Source organism: Anticarsia gemmatalis, chromosome 15 (assembly GCF_050436995.1).
Source record: "Anticarsia gemmatalis isolate Benzon Research Colony breed Stoneville strain chromosome 15, ilAntGemm2 primary, whole genome shotgun sequence".
Taxonomy (NCBI): Eukaryota; Metazoa; Arthropoda; class Insecta; order Lepidoptera; family Erebidae; genus Anticarsia; species Anticarsia gemmatalis.
In genome coordinates, this window is record NC_134759.1 from 2,654,156 (window position 1) to 2,678,254 (window position 24,099).

The 24,099-nt window shown below is 34.4% G+C and overlaps 2 protein-coding genes across 3 annotated transcripts in view; one reads left to right on the forward strand and one right to left on the reverse strand.

Annotated features, from left to right (window-relative positions):
• Positions 1 to 24,099, reverse strand: part of LOC142979046 (uncharacterized) — a 47,708-nt gene that overhangs the window by 18,768 nt on the left and 4,841 nt on the right. The window lies entirely within an intron of this gene.
• Positions 1 to 24,099, forward strand: part of LOC142979045 (spermine oxidase-like) — a 53,084-nt gene that overhangs the window by 3,853 nt on the left and 25,132 nt on the right. Inside the window, exon 2 of one of the 2 annotated variants that reach the window (XM_076123803.1) lies at positions 10,472 to 10,530. The exons of the other annotated variant lie outside the window; for it this stretch is intronic. The gene's annotated coding sequence lies outside the window, so the exon portion shown is untranslated. The remainder of the gene's footprint in view (positions 1 to 10,471; positions 10,531 to 24,099) is intronic. 2 annotated transcript variants of the gene reach the window in all.

Sequence of the window (24,099 nt, forward strand, 5' to 3'; positions counted from 1 at the left end):
TGAATGTAGTCTAAAGAAACTACCGCAACGATTTGGAAGTCTTTAAATTAGGTTTAGATTTTACACTCAGCGGCAGAAAAAGTGGCCCAAAGCAAAACTACGATAAAACTTTTTAGAATATCAATATAGGTTACTATTTTGGCTATAACTATTAGTTAAACAGTTTATACACAAGTTTAGTTACAATTTACACTAAATAGTCGTAATTTTTAATCAAAAATGGGAAAAATTAAAAAATACAGCTTTTGTCGAAATCGCTTACTGAAAGTTTTTGCAAAAACCTAATTCTGCACCAAAGAAAAAATCAAGTTTATACCGCGTGTTAACTCCTCTAGCATTTATGGTGACCTGCATGCGTTCTGGCATGCTTTGGAGGATGTTTTAATTACTTCTTGAAGAACTTTATCCCACACTCTGACTAGAGCGGTTCTTCGCTCACCAAGTGATTCTGGTGGGTTGGGCAGTGCGCATACACTGTTTTTTAGCATGTGCCAGACATGTTCTATGGGGTTGATGTCTGGACTGTGAGCAGGCTAAGCCAGTTTTTGAATCCCGATATCAGCGAGGTGCGACTCCACAACGCGGGCGCAATGAGCGCGCGCATTGAACTGCATTAGAGTTAATCCTCCCGACCAATGAAATCCATAAGTGGTACAACATGGTCTTGGAAGATTTCTTCAATGTACCCGGCTGCTGTTAGGCGCTGATCTACGATGACAAGCTCCGTACGTGCCTCCAAACATACACCTCTCCATACCATAACAGACCTACCTTTGTAACTGACCGTCTGACGTGTTGTGTTGGGAAAAAACCGTCCTTAATGGCGTCTTTACACTCTCTCACGACCATTTGGTGCTCTTAATGCTACTCAGCACTCATCGGTTAACAAGAACTTGCTCCTTTGGTCGATAGCCAATTCACATGTTTACGAGCAAATCGTAATCGCGCAACTCGATGGTGTCTCTCGAGTTCTGGTACTCGGGTTGGTCTTCCTGCCTGTAAATTACGTTCTTTTATCCTTCGCCTCATGTTCCGTTCACTAAGAATGACTCCGCGTGCCGCTTGAAGCCTCTAGTGAATCTCAAACGCTGTCAGAAAGCGGTTTCTCAGCACCTCGAGGTTAACAAATCGGTCATCTCTTGCGGATGTACATCGTGTTCGTCCAATTCCTGGTCGCCGCGTGTAGAGACCAGTCTCACGATACCTCCTAATCGCAGACCTTAAAGTGGTACGCGATACATTGAAAAATGCAGCCACCTCTCAATGGTAATGGCCCTGATCGGACAACAAGACCACCTAAGCCACTTGTTCAGCAGTAAGTGGCATCTTCAAATCTTTTCTAAAATCTAAATAGACCAATAATCAATAAAAATCATAAAGAAAATCGTTTCCGTACAGCAATATTTCAAAATACAGAATTCAACTGACCTCTCGAATCAACACTGAATTCAGTTCTAACACACATTGTTAGAAAAAGTCATCCGTCACTTAAATTAATCTGAAATTGAACACTTCATAACACTAAACAGATCACTTCGCAACTACTTACAACAATATATCTTTCATATATTACTTAATTTGTTTACAAATTCACGATAAGCGCTTGGGCCACTTTTTCTGCCGCTGAGTGTATTTGTACACTAAAGCTGTTTACTCATTCAGAATTTATTTTTCTTTCTACGACAACCGTTATTATATTATTAAAGAAATAGTTTATTAGTATTAATAAAAAAATAGCTTCTTCCGGGATATAATCTATAAACAAGCTAAAATTCATCTAAATCGGTTTAGCAGTTTATCTACAAAGACGAAAAGCAACTGTTCCTTACACACTAACATAAGTGTTTCTTATCTTTATGTATCAAATTTTTTGAACTCTCTTGCATAAAAAGTCTTTAAATTAGGGCACTGTGTTAAACCTTATGTACCCAAGATAAGGGAGTAGGTATACAGTATAGCTTACTTACTTGCCTAACATCCTGACCATCCTTATCATGTAACATACATATTACAATATGGTCTATTTCATCACGAATATTCATCAAGAATAAATACCTTCAATTTCTTTTCACTTGAATTTCAAAATATTTGTAGTAAATGTTTCGCTCTACCATATAATAATATGGTATGTTATTACTTACCATATCTTATAATTTGATTATTTTTTCAAATAGGAGCACTATTTATAAAAAATAAATTACACAAATGCGGTGCTCTTCCAAAAATTTTAATAATAAACGTGTTTGTCCATACAACTTTCTACGTAAAACCAATTGTCATGAAGTTATAAGTAGGTACGAGTCAAAAACAAGCTCATCTTTAACGCAAAAAATCACTTTTTTTTTAACTACAAGTAGAAATCTAGGGAGAATCCTTCGCCCAGCAGTGGGACACAGAAATAGGCTAGATAGCTAGAAAAAAACAAATGACCAGCGTAGCAACTTAGCTCGTAATTTTAAAATCAAACAAAAACACAGTAACAGTTCCAATCTAATGCTTTTCCATTAAACATATCTCACGTAATTTATTTCTAAATTTATAAATAATGACTTAATAACTTAATAGCGACAACATAACTGCAAAAATATCTACTTATTTACAAATTAATGACTTTATTAACATTCTGAGAATGATTTCTACTTAGTTGCGCAATTTCCGTTGCACATTAAGGTAAATAAAAAAAACTAGTTAGTGTCTATATTCTCCGTGCAAGTACAAGCATAAATAAAATGTCATAATTATACGTAGGTATATGCTATTGTTTTCGTCATATAAAGTAATTGATTATGTGATTGATCATTGAAAGATCCATCTACCCGAAAAGCTTTTTTTTTCTTAATTTATCACTCTTATTATATAGCTACTAATAATTTCTAAAGTCAAAGTTCCAAAATCAAAAAAACGTAGATTTAAGTACTTCTAAAAAACATTATTTTTGATCATTTCTTTTAGATATAACCCCACAAATGTCATATTTTTCAATTTAATGCTATGTTAGTTTAAAATACGTACATAACTGTCAAACTATCTTATAATAATTACTTACAACAGAAGAGCACTTAAAATATTATGAACGAAAGATATGAATGAAGGAATGAAAATATGAATGAACGGACATTAACATAGAGTTATTGAATGAACATTAAGTAAGTACCAATCGTCGCAGTTACAAATATTCATAAAATTAAAGGTTTTTTAAGTTAAATGCCTTTCAGTCCAACCAGTAACTTTTTTGTAGTCGATTTTTTAGGGTTCCGTACCCAAAGGGTTAAAATGGAACCCTAAGGCCTCAGCTGTCTGTCCGACAATCGTCAGGCCTTTTTTTAATATATTGTGAACCCAGCCTAAAACCCAGTCGTTCCTGTGTTACACCACTATACGTACTATATTATCGCTCACTTAAAACTACAGTTTCCTGTTAAATAGGTTAATTGTCCAAGCAATCAGACAGTCCATTATTTAGTTGGTACATTAACCTATCTTTACGTAAGTGTACGGAACTATTATGAAGCTACAACCAAAGACAAATGGGTTTAGAAACAACGTAATAATTAACTGTCGAGACTGGGTTTTTAGTTTAGAATGTTGCAAAAAAGACTATGCTAGTCGAAATAATTTTGGCGTATTTGGTATTTGTATAGACAAGATGTACCTAGATGTACATGTCAATGTGGCAAGGGAAGTTTGTAAGGATCGTACCAAATGTCGTTCTTTGGTTTGTATGTAGGTATGTATGGTATATTTTTCCATGAATTAATTAAACTTTCAACTTACAACCGTTAAAGTCAATGTCAGTAGAAGCTCGACTTCAAGTTTGTGGGGTCACCAGCCATGTCCCCCAGCCCCTACCCCTATTTCAAAGATGGCGGCAGGCTAAGTCTTATTTTATTTTATAATATAGACATTTCAATGGACTAAATTCCAAAGTCAAAAGGAAATCTACAGAAAAGTAATAAAACAATATTTAAGTAAATCTATACATATTGCGTGCCTATTATCTTTGTATGGAGTCACAAGGCTACACTTCTCAGAGTTTGTTCTCGCACAACTATTTATAGACTTGTCCTTTTAAATCTGATTTATTGGACGCCATTTTTGTATTAATTAATTGAAATCTGTGATCGGAATTTGGTTTATTTCGTAGTTTTATCATTGTTACATAATGACGGTACACCGACATATTTTGTTTGTTACATATTTGTATATTGCTGTTTAGATATATGTTCATCAGTAGAACGATCATGGAATCCATTGCCGAAAAGTTCGTCTCCAGAGCCCTTTCATGGAAAGAAAGGCGGGCATTTTGTGTACTGCGACAATTGCGTATACGTGAAAAGGGGATTTCGCTGGCTAAAAAGTATCGTTTGAGTTAATCCAGGTTATCAGCTAGTATTCTACCTAATTTTATTATGATCTTTGGGGTAACTTTTACGAGAAAGAGAAGTTAACATACATTCATCCTAAAAAAATTTCGTATTAATAATATTACTTAGTTGGATTCGTACCTAATAGAAAATGGAACAATCCAGCACCAATTGTACAGAAGAAATTGTTTCAAGAGAGAGATACCTAGTAGTTCTACTTAAATTATTGAAATAAATACATATGTTTTATCGAATATAGAGTACTTGTTCCATTTGCCGCACCTTAAATTTCTCGTTTCCATATGGCACTAGCCATTTTTGGTATTGAATGTGTAACAATATTAAGTAATATAATAAATGTAGTGTACCGTGATGCAATCCAGGTATATACTGCAAAAGCATGCGTAATTTACAGTATACTACCTGCATCTGCAACTTGTAAATCCATTCACTTTCACGTGGCATTTTAACAATATTTGGCTGACCATCATGTTGGCCAAGTGCAGTTTAGGTACTATGCATCACTTTGAGAACTGTTTTAAAGAACTCTCTCAGGCATTCAAGGTATCAGAAGTTTTCATTTACCCTATTGGTACAATGTCAATTCGACTAGAATAATTATAACTAGTAGTTATTTTTACGTCATCATCATCAGCCTAGCCTTTCCTTTAACTACGATGCTGAATTTCATGGAGTGACTGCCTATAGGACATCCACAACCCAGTTACCTGGTTTAAAACACGATACCCCTCGGTAAGACTGATAGTCAGACTTTTAAGCTTCTGACTGGTAACGACTGGTAAAATTACAACCAATAGCGCAATTCTCTACAGTCGATACCGTCGAGTATCGGCGCTGATCAGATTTTCATTCAAAATTTCTCGAAAGCTAGCCGGTTGCCGCTGGTCTATTGTGGTAGAGAATTGGGACCCACAATTTAACTGTTTTAAGTTCTAATAATAAAATTATTTTAAAACCAGAAGCATGGCTACCGAGCATAAGACAAGGACTGACTAATATGAACAATATTCGCGCATTTAGTTCCGTGTCATCAATTCAACGGTCGTTTAGACATGCGTAATGCTAAGCATTGCTAATTGCTAAACCTTCGTTTTGGACGACTAATTATAACATATATGATAAGCAGAACTAATGTATGGACTAAATAAATGGTAATGTTAGTAGAAAATAATTAAGAAAAGCTGTGAATCTCCGTACATTTTCTATTGGTAAAGAAGTATTTAACCTAAATTTATAAAATACTAGCTGACCCGCGCAACTTCGCTTGCGTCATATAAGAGAGAATGGGTCAGATTTTTCCACGTTTTTATAACACTTTTTACTCTTACTCTGCTCCTATTGATCATAGTGTGATGATATAAAATATGTTTTTTCTTTCACGAAAAATATTCTCAAAATTATTTATATGTCTGAATATGACGAAGTCGCGCTAAGGCATATCCGCCATTAAAACAGTTGCCATGACAACGGAATTTTGTTAATTCAATGTCATTATAATGTTGGTTATTGGCGTCTTCGTTCGCCACCTGAATTTTCCCGGGAAATGCGTCATTTTCCCGGGGTAAAAAGTAGCCTATGTCCTTTCTCGGGTATCAAAATATCTCCATACCAAATTTCATGCAAATTGGTTCAGTAGTTTAGGCGTGATTGAGTAGCAGACAGACAGACAGACAGACAGACAGACAGAGTTACTTTCGCATTTATAATATTAGTATGGATTGTTTTTCCTTCGAGTAATGTCGCACTCCGTATAAAAAGAAGAGTTAGGAAGGAAAGGGCATAGCTTCTTTCAAACCATTTTGGCATGTTCTCAATTTTAACCAAGTTCGGCTGTATGCCCAATATTTGACAATACAAGCTCACCCCCGCTTTCAAGGAACTAATGTTGGTCCTTTTACCCCCGGTTTCTAAAGTACATTTGGCAGTAGTTTATCTATTTAATAGTGTTTAACCTCATATAAACATAACAGTTGTTACCGCTAACTGTGCCTCAGAAACCGGGCATTAAAGGTAATATTTGGGTGTATTACAGCAACTTTTTGCTTATATTACGATTTTTCCTCTACAACAGATCAATGACATTACATAATCAGTGCAAGAGAGTCGCAGTACTAACAGGTTTACTTTGCTACGGTTTCTGTCGACCTCGCCACAAAGCAGTCTAGGCATACAAATTAGATGCATAAATCTTTATAACTGTTGCATGTTGGACATTTGTTAGATATTGAGAGTATTGAACTAGGATTGTTCGGTTCGCAAAACTGTTTTGCTACTGAGAAGTAAATAACTAGCTTCTCTCACGAAAATTTCGGTGTGGAAACATTTCCCGGGATAAGTATATTTTGTGTAATATTGCAAGTTATGAACTATCTGAGTACCTACCGACTTTTTCCTTCTCTTTCTATACTTTTGCGTGAAAGATTAACAATTATCCAAACATGCTTTACTTTCACATCTAAGTCTTGTATAAGAAAATTTGAAATAGTAAGTATTTTGTAAATATTTGATTAGAAGGTCTAAATAATACAAACCGATATTGTATTTCATACACTTTTAACTATTCTCATTAGAACCTGATTTCATGATAGACCGTTCAAAAATGTTGCTAACCTTTTGATAGACCGATATTCCAAAAATACTTTTGTGTATTTCTAACATAGTTTTTATGGTGTCAAACAATCTATTAGTTTAATTTGACTGTTCTGCAGACAGATAGATGATTTCAATTAATGTGTCGACTCCTCAGACACAAATGACAAAATGACAGAGAAAGCTATTTCTGACTAATAGACTGAGAGCCCGTGAACGTCAGATCTTCACTATTTTATCCGAGTTGTAAGTTTGTTGATATATGCTTCTAAGCAATTAGAAGCAAGAGCATTGGCATGCACGATTTACTGTATTATAAATAATAACTTTGTGAATTTCCTCATTAAAGTATCTGTATCAATCAGGCAACCGTCGGCTGATGTTCTAAATTTTGAATGTTCTACACCTTCTTCTGACCCGTGCGTAAAAGGCTCTAGGCTGTCTTAAAAATAAAATTGTCGGTCTATTTGAAGTTCGGGCCGTCGCGTCGTAGCTTTGGTTGCTAACCTATAATATTTGCCGGGTTCGCTGTACGCTGTCGTAACTATACAACTACTGCTATAAAATTAAGTTGAAATCTGTACAGTATTTAAATAGTAAGGCTAGTTACACAGATATTAAGTTCGGCAATATTTATCAAACGGCCAAGCCAACTGACTCCTCTTGTTCGGCTTGTGCCGGTCGGGTTCATCTACTCTACACATATTCGGTTTTGCAACCCGGCTGGGCCGATTTATGCCAAACTGTATAAGTGACATCGTTAATTCACATTATTAAGTTTGTTATATGTATGATAAGTTGTGGAAAATGTAGTGAGTTACACACTCACACATACTGTTTTATGCATGCTCTTTATTTATTGTATATTAGTGTGTAATTGTTAGTTTTCCCGAATTAATAAATAAATAAATAAATAAGTATCAGAAATATAACAGTATTGTCCCGTCTTCATAATAAACTAATAAACATTTAATATCGAACGGCACTTCCGTGGGATCGAGTTACTTCCTCAAGAAAACAACGTATTCACTTTATTCTATGGCTTCTTTACCAAATGTTTCGTATCAAATGCCGACACGTAATACGATCACATATTACAGGCTTATTATTTATCACACCTTAGAGGTATTTTATTTACACCAACCGCTGTTAAGTTATAATACAATAAGGGAATTAACACGAACACGCATTTTACCTTAAAATGCCTAACATACCTACAATGCGTTAAATGCGTGTTCACGTTAATTCCCGTATTCTATTATATTAGGTCGGGAAAAAAGTCTTTTCGCATTATAGTAAGTAATAAAATCTCTTTGGCTTCAAGAATCACAAATGAGTACACGGTTCATTAGGTTTCTTTCAGTGAGCTCGTGAGGTATCCAAATATCGAGCTTTTTTTTGTAGAGAAAAGATTTTATTACAAGTTCATACCTACATACTAAGTATAATGCGAAAAGATTTTATCCCTGACCTAATACATTAAACATGCAACGTGAGAGTTTAAAAGTTATCACTGTTAAGTTATTTTACTTTGTTTTCCATTAATGTAAGAATTTCTTTGACAGTTAGGTCTCGGGGAAAATTAATTGATTATTACTTTACTGGAACCATTTATTGGGTATTAGAGAATTTTGTAGAAGGAGACCGTTAAGAATGCATTATCGCGGCTGCGGAACGAATTCAAAGTAATAAACGCAATATGCAATTATATTCTACAAAAAATATATGAAATATAATATTTAAATTTAAATAAAGCGTATTTTAAAGTAATTTAGTATTACCTTATTTTTAGTAGCAACAGAAATAATTTAAATATACTGTAACACTGTAATTTGCTGACTGAATTACTAAAATTATTACGAATACAGAAATAACTTTTTTTCGAAATAAAGTCTAAAATGTCATACCTACAGATATAATTGTTATGAAAACCCAGTGCCTGAAACCAAATAGTACGCATTTTTGTCACAATTACATTCAACCTTCAATTACTTATGCACTTAGTCCCAAATTGACACTTTTTAAGTAATTTTCGTACAAATTAAATACATTTTAATTTGCATATTACCTGGCATTGTAGCCTTCAATTACGTCACATCCGATAATACGACGTGGTCAATCGGCCAAGGTCCGAATCCACTCCTCTTCTATATAAGAATGGTATTATTTAAATGTATTTTAGAGATGATCATTTGCATATTAAAGAAACAAAAAAATATACAAATGTTATTTAAATATTTTAAACGTCTGTAACGTTCTTCCAACTGTTAGGTATGTTATTTATAGAAAATTATACCTATATTTTGTGAATAAGATTTTAGATTAGATTTTACAAAAAATACTGAACAGATTTAAATGCTCCTTGCTAGTATTGAATCTGTAGAGCGCTTCTCTACAATCGGAACTATCGAGCATCAATAGTTTCAAATTTGAAAATTGCTGCAAAAATAGTACCTAGGGCACTCGCCAGAGGCGCTGAACTGATATTTGAACAAAATTCATAGTTAGCCAGATAGTGGTAAAGAATGGCGCTATAAAACTAAAATTTAGTAAATTTTTATACCAAAAACATAATTATACATCTGGATATACTTACTACTCATACTCACGAGCAAAAACTAGATTACCAATTTTTATAAATTTATAAATACCTATCCCTTTTTTGTATCATAATAACTTTTGACTGCCTCCATAGCGCAGTGGTTTAGGACGCCAATACCATGGAGTGGAGGAGTGGAGGAGGAGAGGAGGTGAGTTCGATTCCCACAAGGAACTAATATTTGTGCGATCCACAAATAGTTGTTTCGGGTCTAGTTGTACTTTGCGTCCGTTGTTTGTATGTTCGTAAAAGTCCCCGCGACACAAGAGCAATTCTTAGTGCGGGAGTTGTATTAAAAAAAAAAACAAATTAAAAACAATCCATTACAAATAGGCTTTGTACCTTTTAAGAGAATTGGGTCAATATCTCATAACCATAATCTTGTTAACTGGTACTAAATACACATAACTACCGGTGCCGTCCAAGTACCAAATATGGTGGCAATGCCCAATGAAGAGCTGTCGTAATGCAGTGTGGGCAAACGTGATTGCCCACGCTTGACCTAGCGAACTTTGAATAGGAAGTCTTAATACATACATATTACTGGTTTCATATCATTAAGTGACGATTTTTTAGTGATACATACATAGTCACGCCTTCTTCCCTTAGTAGTAGGCAGAGCCCAGAGAATTAGGTTTTTAATTGATATTAAATTTTATGTGAATTAGGCAAGAGAAGTTTGCAAGCATCGTACCAAGTGCCGTGCTTTGGTAGAGACCAAAGAACGCAACTTGGTACCTGGCCCACCCCTCTGGGAAAAGTGATATTATGTATGTATGTAATTTAACTTAAAGAAAATTCCTAGTACCTACTATGAAATGATGGTCTTTTTAATATATAACTTTAATTAAAGCAAACTTTAGGAAAATTTGATAGTAGTAGTTTTTCTTTGTTTCAGATTTTGACAAAATCGGTTCACTCGTTTATTCGCAGAAGCGTTACAGATAGAAGGTTATAGTGAGTATTTTAGTCATGATTAATTTTAGGCTAGAAAAATCCCTTGCCTGTTCTTAATTTATTTTTAAATATTGATTTTTATAAAAACCCTTGCATTCTAATACAGCTATTTTAAATATTGAATTTAATGTGGTAGATTAAAGAAATACAAAAATGTATATGTAATTTTTTTTAATTTTATGTTCAGCGGGCAAAATCAAGTTTGCAAAATAAATAATCATCAACTGATAAAACATTTAAGAAATACAATAAACATATTTGCAAGTACACATGCGTATGACCGCTAAACACAAACTCGTGTTGTACGCAAATCATGTTTTACAAATTGACTTTTAAAAGATTTGCGGAGTAACGCCATGAATACGCAATTCAAGCAATCGAATCTTTATTATTTATATTTATATGTTACTGAAATTATCCTCAAATATATGTATTTTATATCGGTTTGCTTTTAAACTTCGCTTTAATGGCGGACCACCAATGTTGCCAATCGAAAAATCCTGACATAATCGAGTTGTAGTTTATTTTTATCATAATTGAGTCATTTACGAACATATGGTGATGTAATTAAGTATTTTGTGGGAGTATTTGTGCTTATGACAGGTTTTTTTATACGAAAAGGATACAGCTGTTATAGAACACCAGGCGAAGGAGGTGTCTATTTGTGGTCTTTTCATACTTCAATCTGATTATGGTCTAATCCCTTCCTCAAATGCTTGACAAAGGTTGCAAAGGCAATCTCCTTAACTGAATAGGACATTAAAAGGTTAAATTTTTTTTTTGTGAAAATTCGCAAATAAGTTTATTTATTGTTGTATTCGCATAAACATAACAAACATTTAAATTATATTTTTCTTTAAACGATAACTTACACGCTAATGAGCTATTAACCGGTACACTATAACGCCAATCAATCAATCAGAACAATTAGCATACGATAAACGATTATGACGTCACAATTGCTTATATTCGGACCATATAGACTTAACCGTCGTCAAGGTCATAGCGTAGGTATATCATGTAATATGTCATACAATCAATTTATAGGCGCCTCTCACATTTTTTGGTGTGGTCAGGGGAAATCGAGTTTTTTGTATAGCGGTTTGAATGTAGATTAAATGTTGCTTTTTTTATGAAGAGCGGCTGAAACAATCTCTATTTCTCAAGGAATATAAATAGAATATTTTTTTCATGTGTTGAGTCCCAACTAGACAAGATGAAAGAGACACTGAAGTATTTTTCAGGCTCCAGACATCTGTTTTCGTTTCCAATGCATTGTCATATAGGACCCGCTCTTTCTTTCCCTCGTAAAGGATCCGAAATCCCGAAATGATTTTCCAAGAAATAGTTGGACGTCACAGAATTACATTTTATGCTAGGGATCCCTACTGTGTATTAGGCTTATCACAAATTCAACCAATTAACAAAATCTTAAGGTCATCATACTGGTTTAAAACACAAATTTGAGAAAGAATAAAATAGATACTTGTATTCTTAGGTGAACTGACTTGAACGACTTGTTTTAAAGATCTCACCCTAATATAATATCCCAAAAAGGCAGACACTCAGACATGTCTTTTGTAACTTCCCCCTAGACTTTAAAAAAAATACAGCCACCACAAAGAATAAAAAAAAATCTTCCTTTAATACAAACAAGTTGCTAACAAACATAACATGTCGAAACAAGTTGTTTCACGTTTGCCAGCTGCATTGAATCGATAAGAGCTAAGCTTATGTAGGGAAGCTCAACCTTGTGCTAAATTGTCCACCTGCTTGTTAATATCCTGTGACACTGAACACTTGAGGCGTGATTCATGATATCTGCTATTTCCGGTAAATAATGTACTGTCGATTGAAGACCAGTTTTTGTACTACCCTATTAGAGGTAGAGCTTTTCAAACTGACTAAAATCGTCTCCAGTTCACATTCTTTGTTAAGATGTGGCAATGAGCCACAAAAGTTTAAGTAACTCCAGCACTAAGAATTGCTTTTGTGTCGAGGACTTTTACAAACATACAAACAACGGACACAAAGTACAACCAGACCCGAAACTAATATTTGTGGATGACACAAATAATTGTTCCATGTGGGAAATGAACCCACGACCTCTCCACGCTATGGTACCCACTGCGAAGTCCGCCCGCCCTAGCACTAAAAGGTCCAATTTTTACAGTATTCTTACAAACTACTATAACCTATAGGTACTAGAACTATAAACTTTTTACAGTATCATAATATCTCCGAAAAGGTCCTTGTTCAAGTTAAATGATACAAACATATCGGCAATGGTCCAGACCATATCCTTGTTTAGACAAATGTCTGCCTAACACCCTATATAAAGCCTAACATTGTCTGTAATAGAAACCTCAAACAAAACACAAGGTTTAAATTACCGTAATTATAAACCACATCTATTCATATCTTTTATTAAAACTTACTCATAGTCATACGCATAGATAGGGTTGCCATCTTTAAAATTTGGAAACCCGGATAAGACGCGTGAAAACCCCGGATTTTAGAGTCCGAAAGCCGGACATGTCAACAAGAAGAGCAACTGCGATAGGAGGAGTGGGGGAACGGTGAATATACTTGGTTCGTCGGTTGATCGTGGTGTGCGAGCATAGTGCGTGTCTCGCTGGCGGCCCAATCTTATTTATTTTTTATTTTTTTAAAACCCGGTCTACTAATGAAACCTTCCCCGGACGCTCCCCAGATGCCCTCTAAACTAGGACAAACCCGGGGAAACCTGGACGGATGGCAACCCTACGCATAGATCAGTACCGGGCACCGGCGCGGAGTGCGTAACTAGAGCGAAGCGTACACTAGCGACAACAGTAACCCAAGTAACGTCGCGGTGACTTATTGTATAGTTATTAGGGTTCCGTACCCAAAGGGTAAAAACAGGACTGACGCTGTCTGTCTGTCACCAGGCTGTATCTTATGAATTGTGATAGTAAGGCAATTATGGGAGCTAAAATTTTGCAGATCAAGTCATTTTGATGCCGGTTTAACAAGAAATACTAAAGCACAGAATTAAATAAATGCTTTTTGCTCGATATTGATAACGGTAAAAGGCATTTATAAGTGTAAATATGGATCGCACGGAACCCTCGCACTTGGCCGATTTTTTATATTTAGTGTTGTAATTGGGAACTGGTAAATTATTAATGTTACGGCTTGTTATCTACGTTGGTGGTAGGAAACATCAATAGTGTACGGATAGAAATTTGACCAATCGAATAAAACGACAATTGGCCTAATTAGGGTTTTAAAATAAAAATATTGTTTCTGATTAACTTTGGACGCAAGGCACCGACTGAGGTTCTTCTGTATGATAAGAAAAACTAGGTTCTTAGATACACACGGTAGCAAAGCGTGATTTGTGATCTTTCTTGTTCGAAAATCCTAAATTCTTGATAATTTACACCTAGGTACTAGCTAGGTACTACCTAGGTACTCTAGGTAAGTATTTTAAAAAACGAACACTACGGAAAGTCGTTAAAAAGTGATATCAAATGGGTCATGAAATTGCTTAAGTAAAGCTTAATTCGTTTAAACTAATTGCCAACACTAACATTAGGTATTTATTTCCCGTATCCATTGTTTTATTTTTTTGCACATTCACTTTTGTAACGATTACTCAGCTTTTGTAATGTAAAACAAAACCATTAATTACGTAACGCCATAATTTTCAAACGTGTGAACGTATCTATTACAAGAAAATGTTAATTAATTGTGTTTCAGCCATTAAGATTCAATTACTGACATTTAAATTGGTCGCTATTAAGCGTTTTATAAGTTACGAATTAAATTAAAATTTGACATTTTGTATTAATTAGAAACAGTTTATATTTGTAATTAATAATCTTGAATTATTTATTTAGTTGATTTTCATAGCTCTTACTAGCGACTTCGTACGGAATTCTTCAATGCTTAGAGATTTCCCGACACAAAAGTTTCGGTAATGTTGGTAATCAAACCGATTTTTCGTTCGCCGGATAGGATTTCCTAATCGAAAAACTAAATCCACTACTTTTCTTTCGCATTTATAATACTTATCAATAGCAATATAGTATTTTGTATAAAATTGTGACATTAACGCGTGTACATAGGTATTAATAAAAAGAGCGCGTATACTAGGAAATTGCTGCTTTTTTATTTAATCGAAGCCGTGTATAACTATCAGTATATAAAGACCTGTTTTTTTCTCTACATCGAAGTAAAGCCTAGTCCACATCGGCCTATGAACTAACACACATGTGCGAAGTAATTATAAAGTTAATCATTAAACGTATTACGATTATAATGAATCATCAGCACATACTCGTTGATTGAGTGGACGTTTAACAAAAACATGGAACCATACGGATGTGTGGTCGGAAATGTATGAGTAACGCGAATTCTTAAGACGGCTTTAATTATGTAGTAATATAAAATATCACAGGAATAACAGTTTATCCGGTTCCGTATTCCGTAGATTTTGAATACGTACTCTCCCCAGAAAAAAAATAGAACAAAATAAAATAATAGAATTCCAATAAAAATTGAGAACAACTAAAGTAAATAAAATAATAGAGAAAGAGGTCTTTCAATTCTTTACACACAACATTTATACGCTTCGATTTAATAGGCCATATGAATTGCAAAATTTTTAGCAAATGTCGCTTTTGCATCCGATCTTAAACATAAACGCTCAAGAATTTAAAGTGTCATACCCACTACGAAGTAAGTGCAAATTTTGGTTGCTTGATGCGAACATGTCAGCAGCAGCCCAGGGTGTCTATTTGGTTAAAACACTTAGAACAACTGTTTGCCTTACCTTTATTGGGAAAGAAGTTTACCCCTTACCCAATTACCTGACCTTTAAAACTATATCTATTTGATGAAATAAAATCGACACCAAAGAAAAACAAAATTACAAGATTACGAAATCTATAGCACCTCAAATTATTACTCATTTCGAGTCGAACACGCACTTTTCCAATTACAAATTATCATTAAACCGTTTCGACTTTCCAATAATAACTGTATCTCAATTCCAAAATTTTGGACCACACAGGTAACATTTTAAATTAAAGCGTACATCCTAAAACTCTCAGTAACCATCAAAAATGTATAACATCACGCTGGTTTGTTCCAAGGGTGCAAGCAGAGGTGTAAGAAGTATACCACTCATATTTTGCTATTTACAACGATAGCCCTATTTGATAGGCCCACATTTACTTTCATTTATTTACAGTCACATTTCAGGCTATGACCGTAAATAATTCAATATGAATTAGAAAAGGCCAATAGCATGTTGCCCGAAAACTATTATTGATAATAATTTAATATAGAGTAAAAAAGACCATTAACACTGCCCGAACCGGGAGTCAAACCTGAGACTTCATGGTCAGTAGTCGTATACACTAGCGCCCAAACCACAGAGACACCACACAGATCAAACAGTATCATTTAAAATTAAACCGTAACATATAAAACTGAAAATTCGTAAAATAATTCTCCAAATAACACAGTATCAAGCATTCTTTCAATCTTATAATCCAAAGATATTTGAACAAAAAGAAATCTAAGGCGACCGGAAATAATTGGGACGAACTCAACTGGCCTTGCCCAAGGACCATTGGGACGTTTTTTTGGAACCCAGTGGTTTAAGGTCTATTATTAAAAGGTTTTACTAGAGAAGGCACGGGAGAGAGTTCGGGAGCTTTATTTTTGGAAATACAAAGTACTTTACTGTGCCTCTGGAACTTTTTCCACAAACTTTTGTCGTTGAACAACTTGGTAGAGAGACTTGTATGCAAGGTTCGCGGCGGGTATAGGTATAGAAAATTCAGAATTAAGTACATCAGCACCTATAATGACCTGCTTGATGCAATACACATAATTGTTACTAATAATCTCTATAACTTTTCGCATACCACTAGAGTAAAGTAAGTGAATTTCTTTTAGATAAATGGAATGGAATTCAAAGAAGAAGTCTGTGTAACTTAGTTTCATCGTAAGAAAATGAAGTTTTTTTTATATTCTTGATGTCGTTGTGCTTCAAATATTTTAAATACGATCATGGTCTTTAACCCTGCAGTGGCCGGTATGTATAGAAATGTGTAGAGTTACATTTGAAGTATAAGAGTAAATGTACAAAAAATATTACAAAAACCGTCAAATTAGTCACGAGCAACATTTAAATATTACCGAACTAATTCAAACCTAAATATGTAACATAATTTACATCCGAATATATCAATCACATGAGGCATTGAAATGCGAAATATATCCAAGCAAAAACATCACTTATTTCTTAAACACAAAGGTATAGTTTCCTTTGGGTGTTGTCTTGAAGAAACCGGTCTCATGTGACCTCGGGTATCAGTCCAAACGGATAGAATAACGATACAAAATTCCAGACGAAACGTATTCACGATACATATTTGAAATTGTACATCACGATCTTTTTACCCGATTGTGCTGTAATAGAGAGGTATGTGTTTGTTAATTTGTGGCTAACAAGTTGCTTTATACTAAGAAAAGGATTAAGAGCTAAAAGGATTAAAACTAAAGGAAGCTACTAGGTATAGCTTCCTTTAGTTTTGGCGTACTGGGCCAATTTATTTATTTATTTATTTATTTATTTAAACTTCTTATACATAAATTGTATAAAGGCGGACTTAATGCCAAAGGCATTTTCTGCCAGTCTACCTTGGGGTGATGCAGAGATTAAATGAAGTAGGTGCTTAAATAATAAAAGAGGAAAATTAATTTGAGAAAGAGGTTTACAAATAAATAACAATGGTTCATGTGAGTGTACATAAATATGGATAAGTATATACATACATAATTATTAATAATGATAAAATATTAAATACGAATAAATCAATATATTATCTAAATAGACGATATTAAAAACATACTATAAACTAAATATAATACTTATAAATATATATATATATATATATATATATATATAATTCATAAATACAAACTATGATAAGTGTGAAGTTTCTGCAACTTGTTTTAACAAGAGATCCCGAACTTTGCTCTTAAACGTAAGACGGTTAGTGGACATCCTGATTTCAAGAGGGAGCGCGTTCCACAATAAGACAGATTGGACAGGAAAAGAAGAGTTGACAAACCCAGAAGTGTGTGAAGGGCAGAGAAGAAGAAGATTATTAGAGGAACGAAGGTTACGGTTGTGATTATCACACAGATATTGAAAGTAAGGAGTTAGGTAGGCTGGGGGAGTAGAAGAAGTAAGGAAAGAGAAGAGAGTCGTGAGTGCACGTAAATTACGTCGCTCACGAATGGGCAGCCACCTAAGCTGGGAGCGATATGTAGATATATGATCATACTTGCGGAGGTTGAAGATGAATCGAATGCAGTTGTTGAGAAGGCGGTCAAGTTTATTGAGGAGATCTGCATTCAGGTCGAAGTAACATACATCACCATAGTCAATCAGTGGAAAGATTAAGGTCTGCACAAGCATTGCTTTAGTCGTGGATGGGAGAAAGTTTTTGAGACGATACAGAGCCCGCAGTATACCAGTGACCCTCTTGCAAACGTTAGATACTTGAGCAGTCCAGCTCAGAGTTGAGTCCAAGTAAAGGCCAAGATCTTTCACAGTAGGGGTCAGTTCTATTATTGAGCCATCAAATACTACCGGTGGTACTGATACGTGACCTAGCCTACTGATGCTGCGATGACTGCCTACGACTATAGCCTGACATTTGTCAGGGTTAACAGCCAACCCGAACTTCCTAGACCAACACTTAATGTGCTCAAGGTCACTGTTGATCATGCCGACCACTGATGCTATCCCTTCCACTGTTCCTTGCGCGTAGAGTTGCAAGTCATCAGCGTACAGATGATACGCACCCTGAAGATTTTCGGTTAGGAGATTGATAAAAATAGAAAATGGCTTAAAATACTTTATCTTACGACTAGGTTATCCTACATATTTTATTCAGCAAAATGCGGTACCAGAGTTTCTCTGGTAAGTGCTGATGGCAGTAATCGAGGGTGGTATTAGTTTGTAAGAATCCGACATAACCGGACACTGAACCCCAAGAGAGTTGGGTATTTAAAGAAATTTTCCCACTCGAAAAAAGAAATATCCAACACATATAATAATACAAGTGAGTGTATGAAGGAATCTGTCAATATTTCACTTGCTAATTCAAAACTAATAATGCAAATTTGCGCATAAATAGGGGCTTAAAATACAGCCTATTTCTGTCTAGAATAATGTATTTTTTACTTCTATTTATACACAAACCTTATCAAATTCCAGCTCTCCGTTTAAAACAAGTTTCATGAACGTAAAGCTTAAGATAGGCATCAATCGCTTAAGTTTAAATGAAAGATGAGAGATTTGTGCTTATTCTTTGCAAGGTTTGTGAGTAAAAATAATATTCTCTCATGCTGACAATCGTTACTTTTGAAAACAATAATGATTTATTCGCAATGTTTTTTTAGTAGCTGAGATATCTATGATTAAAAAAATCTATAAGCTTAGTGTATCGTGTCTTTATCATTGCTTGAATTAAGTTAAATTATAATTATATTTAAATACACAAAGCAATTGACCCGCAGTCAGAATTATATAAGATGAAATCTATAAATCATAGAAGATCTTCCAAATTACTGAGAACCCACATACACGATGGGAATTCAATATTGCTTCGTAACTCTACCAAATTAAAAACCTAAACATATTATTACCTGTTCTGCCCACCCCTTAAACCGAGATCTTGAAGATAAACTCCATCAAATAAAAGCTATTCTCTCGCACTCAATTGAAATCATTTAACAAAAGATTCGAGTTCTTTAGGATGCAAAGAACTAAGTGTTCTCGTGAGAAAGTGATTTGAATGAGATTTTTTATTCCGTGTTTAACCCTCTTTCATTCAGTTTCCTTGATATTACTGCTTTTTGTGCGTTTAACGAGGTTATTTATTTTTAAATACGTGCACGAAAAGAGTAAAGCAAGTAATATTACGAGTGGAATTTCACTGCTTTGGGGTGGAATTTCCAAAAATCCTCTTTTAGTGCTCCTCTACAGTTCTAAAGGAATCTTCATACCAAATTTCAACTTACACTCAGTACTTTCGGCTGTGCGATTTCCACCAGTCAGTCACTCAGTAACGGAAGAGTTTTATAAATACTGATTAGTGCCAGCTAGGTCTCTACTCACAAAATACGAAAAACAAGTAGCCACAAATTAATTTTCGGGCCACATAATTTTAAAATTATTAGCTCCCAATTTTGTTTTCTGCAATACACGATTGTGACAATCGATGTTGCAAATATAATGAAACGTAAGATCGTGTAGAAAGTAAATATTAAGAAAACTACATGTCATACAAATACTACAAAACGATCTCATACATTTCACTAAGTCAATAATAAATTACATCCAAATAGAGTTGAAAATCCACCCATTTCTATAGGAATACCGTCTTTAAGGTATGGGTTTGTGACCTAAATAGCGCAACGTTCACTTTCAGCGCGAAGGGTCACAGGTCTGACCCCAAATAGAACAAATATCTTGCGTCTCTTCTATGGATTATGAATAAACTGGTAAACGGGAAAACATACTGTTAGAATAACACAGCAACGACGAAATGCTTTAGTGAATATTATCATGTGGCACTGATTATATTTAATTAAGGATAGGTATTCAGAGAGCTATTAAGGATACTAAAGATAGAGATACAAATAAGCATAGATTAATAATTTGAAAAAATAATTATGTATAGTGCATGCATAATAAGTTTAACACAAATATTCTCCCATTGATGGGTACGGGTCTTGGATTGCCTTGAGTTCACCACTCTATCTAAGTGCGGGTTAGAGATTGAGAACAGTGCCTCGATTCTCTACTACTATCGACTACCGACAACCGAACTGTCATCGAGAAATTTTGTATGAAAATCTGATCAGCGCCTCTGGCGGGCGTCGTAGTAAACATTTTGGCAGTACATTCTAAATGTCAAATGTCGATAGCTAGCCGGTTGTAGGTAGTCGATAGTGGTACAGAATCGAGGTACAGAATTAAAGAGTTTATATTACTTCAAATACTAGATTGTTTTTTATATTAGTTTTTTTTGTATTAGTATATCGATATAATCTTTTACTGCCATAAAACTCATATTTCACTTTAATCGGGGTTATTCTGTTGCATACAAAATTGACACACTTTAACAAATGCAAATGCTTTCAACAAATAAATTATAATATTAGTTGACATTTCGATAGTTTCACAAAACCGCTAATTTAATTAGGACACCTTTCACTGGTCGATTTAGTCTAGACTTTTAGGTTACTAAAATATATGAATTTGAAATAGTTTTCCGTATTTCTTAGGTATTTATTTTGAAAAAACAATAAACTTAAAATAGTTTAATGAATTGATGTAGAGCGAACTATATCTAACGATTGGAATAATACCTAGTACTTATTTAAATCGGTTGGTAAAATTGATGTTCCCCGAATTTACGCCCGTTGAAAAATTTAGATACTATTGCGTACTCCCAACTACAGACTACATGTATTGAAAATACTAGCAAAATCTATTGAGTAAGTAGTTCATGGTTAAAAGTAAAAAAAAAACCTGTGTCTATGAATCCGACAATTGTTTTACAATTCGTGTGTTCCCTAGTAACATTCGCGTTCCTATTATTAGTTTGATTAACCAAATAACTAAACAAACATACAAACAAACGCCTAATACAACACGATTGAACATAACTCAGTCAATAAGTGTGTTTACAAACAATCACTCGTCGCTACTGTTATCTGCGACGGTATCAATCAATTGTTCTACGTTTAGATCATACTAATAAGTACTATTGTTTGAGCCGTGGTTGTGTGTAGGCGGAGGATAAGCGGAGATTTACGCTAATATTTATAGATATCTGTAGTAAGGGGCTAAAATCGCAATCTATGGAATTGATCATATTTTAGCGGATTATAGCGAAGTGTATTCTGAATACACTTGTAACTTATACGTGTTGTAAGCAGAAATATAAAAATAGACAAAGCCGAAGATAATTATTCAAAAAGATATGGTACAAATAAGGGGGTCCAAGCATTTCAGCTCCCCATTAGGACTATCAATTGCTGATCACGAATATTTAAAAAAAGATAAATAACTTAGTGATAACGCCAAAAGGTTGGCGGGAGAACGATTTATCAACCGAAGTGAAACGAAAAATAAAAGTACGCTAGACAAAAATGTCAGCATGTAATAAGAAAAAATCTTTAATAATATTTATAATGTTTTACCATCTATTTTCTTTCCGCTCTTCACTTAGTTCCGTCACACTATAAACACAGCCTTTGACGTACAAACACGTATCAAAGATGTGCATAGAATAATGTATTACGTTAGTTTTTTACCTATTTGTATGTCTCACAGACGGCTGGGCTCCGTCTACTATGATAATTTATAAAGAATTTGTTATGCTTTCAAAGATGACTGTATTTTAAATGGTAAGATGTCCTTTATATGCATTTATACACGTCTGACTCATATAAAAGGTCAAGGAACACTTGCAGTAAAAGTTAAAAATTATATACGTTAACTTATCATTACCATTAAATCCTTACATAACTTAAAATTTATGAGTTGGCAAAGGATTTTAAGGATTGTAAACGTTTTTCCACAACCCAATTTTCAACTTTAGCGCGATTCTCCACAATCGGGTGCTGTCGAGAATCGTTTGAAATTTAAAATGTACTACCAAAATAGTTCAAGCGGCGCCCGCTAGAGGCGTCAATCAAATTTGTTAGTCGATAATGGTAGAGAATGCTGTTAACCAAAGACATTGCTTGATGAAAGAGTATAACTACATTTCATAAAATTTTTGAAATACATCATCAGATAACTACAATCAAGGAAAAAAGTCGTTTCTAACGTATAATACAAGCAAAATATATCAAGGAAAGCCGTAAACGCTAATGCATCACTAATTAGTAATACATCTCATCCTACATCAATATAAAGTTCATTGACCGAATAGCATACAGAATTGCGATCTACGGTTATTATAGTACGAATACTACGACGTTTATTACAACAGGAAACTGCTTTATAAACATACACTGCTAACTCTCTGTTAGTAATCTTTGTGACTTCGATGTATTAAAGACATAGGCGCAATTTAGAAAGAATAGCTATCGAGTCAGCTATCCAGTTAAATAAATTAATAACGTTCGTAGTTGTAAAGGATTTTTTTGTAAAGACATTAAAATGTGCTTGATAGTATTGAAAGTTTTTTAATGACATTCGGTCGATACGAACTCGATAGTGTCGAAGGTTTATAAATGACATAAGCGCGATACTCGATAATGTCGATATATAGATCGAACCTTGAACACTTGACAGAGTAGAACTGACGAAGTTGCCAGAGAGTCAGCTATCCTATCATTCTCAAAGATCTTTGACAGTCTTTACTAGTAATCCGAAGCTTGAAAGTCTGACATTCAGTCTCAACGAGGGGTATATCGTGTTTCAACCCGAGTAACTAGTATAAATTAGGTAAGTTTATATTCATACCTAATATGGTTCCCCGTATAAAAGAATATTTCAATCGAAAGTACATTTGTTTTTAAAAGAAAAGGAAAAAATCTTCCATCATTACTTCACATTAAATCTCTACAAACTTACAAAGTCTCAAACAGAACTAACATGATACTTATCTTACGTTCGCATGTTGACAATGACAAACGTGGTTACCATGGTTACCGATACCCCTGTGGGTCAGTGAGGTTAGACCGTAATCTCTTCGAAGAAACGTTGAAAATTAGCGGTTGGATTGAAGAAACCGTTTTCCACTCTGGGAAAAAAGTCTAGATAGATATCTGAAGGTTAAACAAATTAGTAATCACTTGTACTGTAAGTTTCTTAGGAATAATTTGTCTATTCTTTTTGTTTACTTCGTCAACAACAAGTGTTAAAGATATTCAAGCCGCCCAAATACCTACTTGTAAAGTATTAATTGCCGTTATTTTTATTTCCAACACCCGGAATACTCTGAATAAAAAAAACTGCCTAAAACTGAAGATGTGCCCAAAAATCGGAGAGATATGCAGTTGAATTTCCACTAAACGGCCACCCATCTTTATAGAGGTTTCGTCAAAAATGGCTTACAACAGGTAGCTAATTCACTGTTAGTTGTCTAACTCGCGATAGTTAAAATGCACATAAATGTGACGAACATACTATTATCTTTTTCATACTTTATTTTCATACGTTAATACAAGCGATCATTCAATCTTTGTTGTAAACAAACACTCAAATGTGTACGCATCTTTAAATAAACACAGCTAGAACCGTTATAATAAATATGTATTTCAAATTTGAATGAACCTGCTCTTAATGAACCAAAACACGTATGCATCCATTCTAAAAGTTAACTAAAGCCGTGCATTCCGAAAAACAAGACAAATTCCAATAGCCACATAACCATTGCTTTTTTACTTCACTGTGGCTCAACAAACGTTAGTTGTAATGCAGCAATGGATGATGTAAATATTGTTTATTGTTTTATAGTTGTGTAGCCAGCAGCT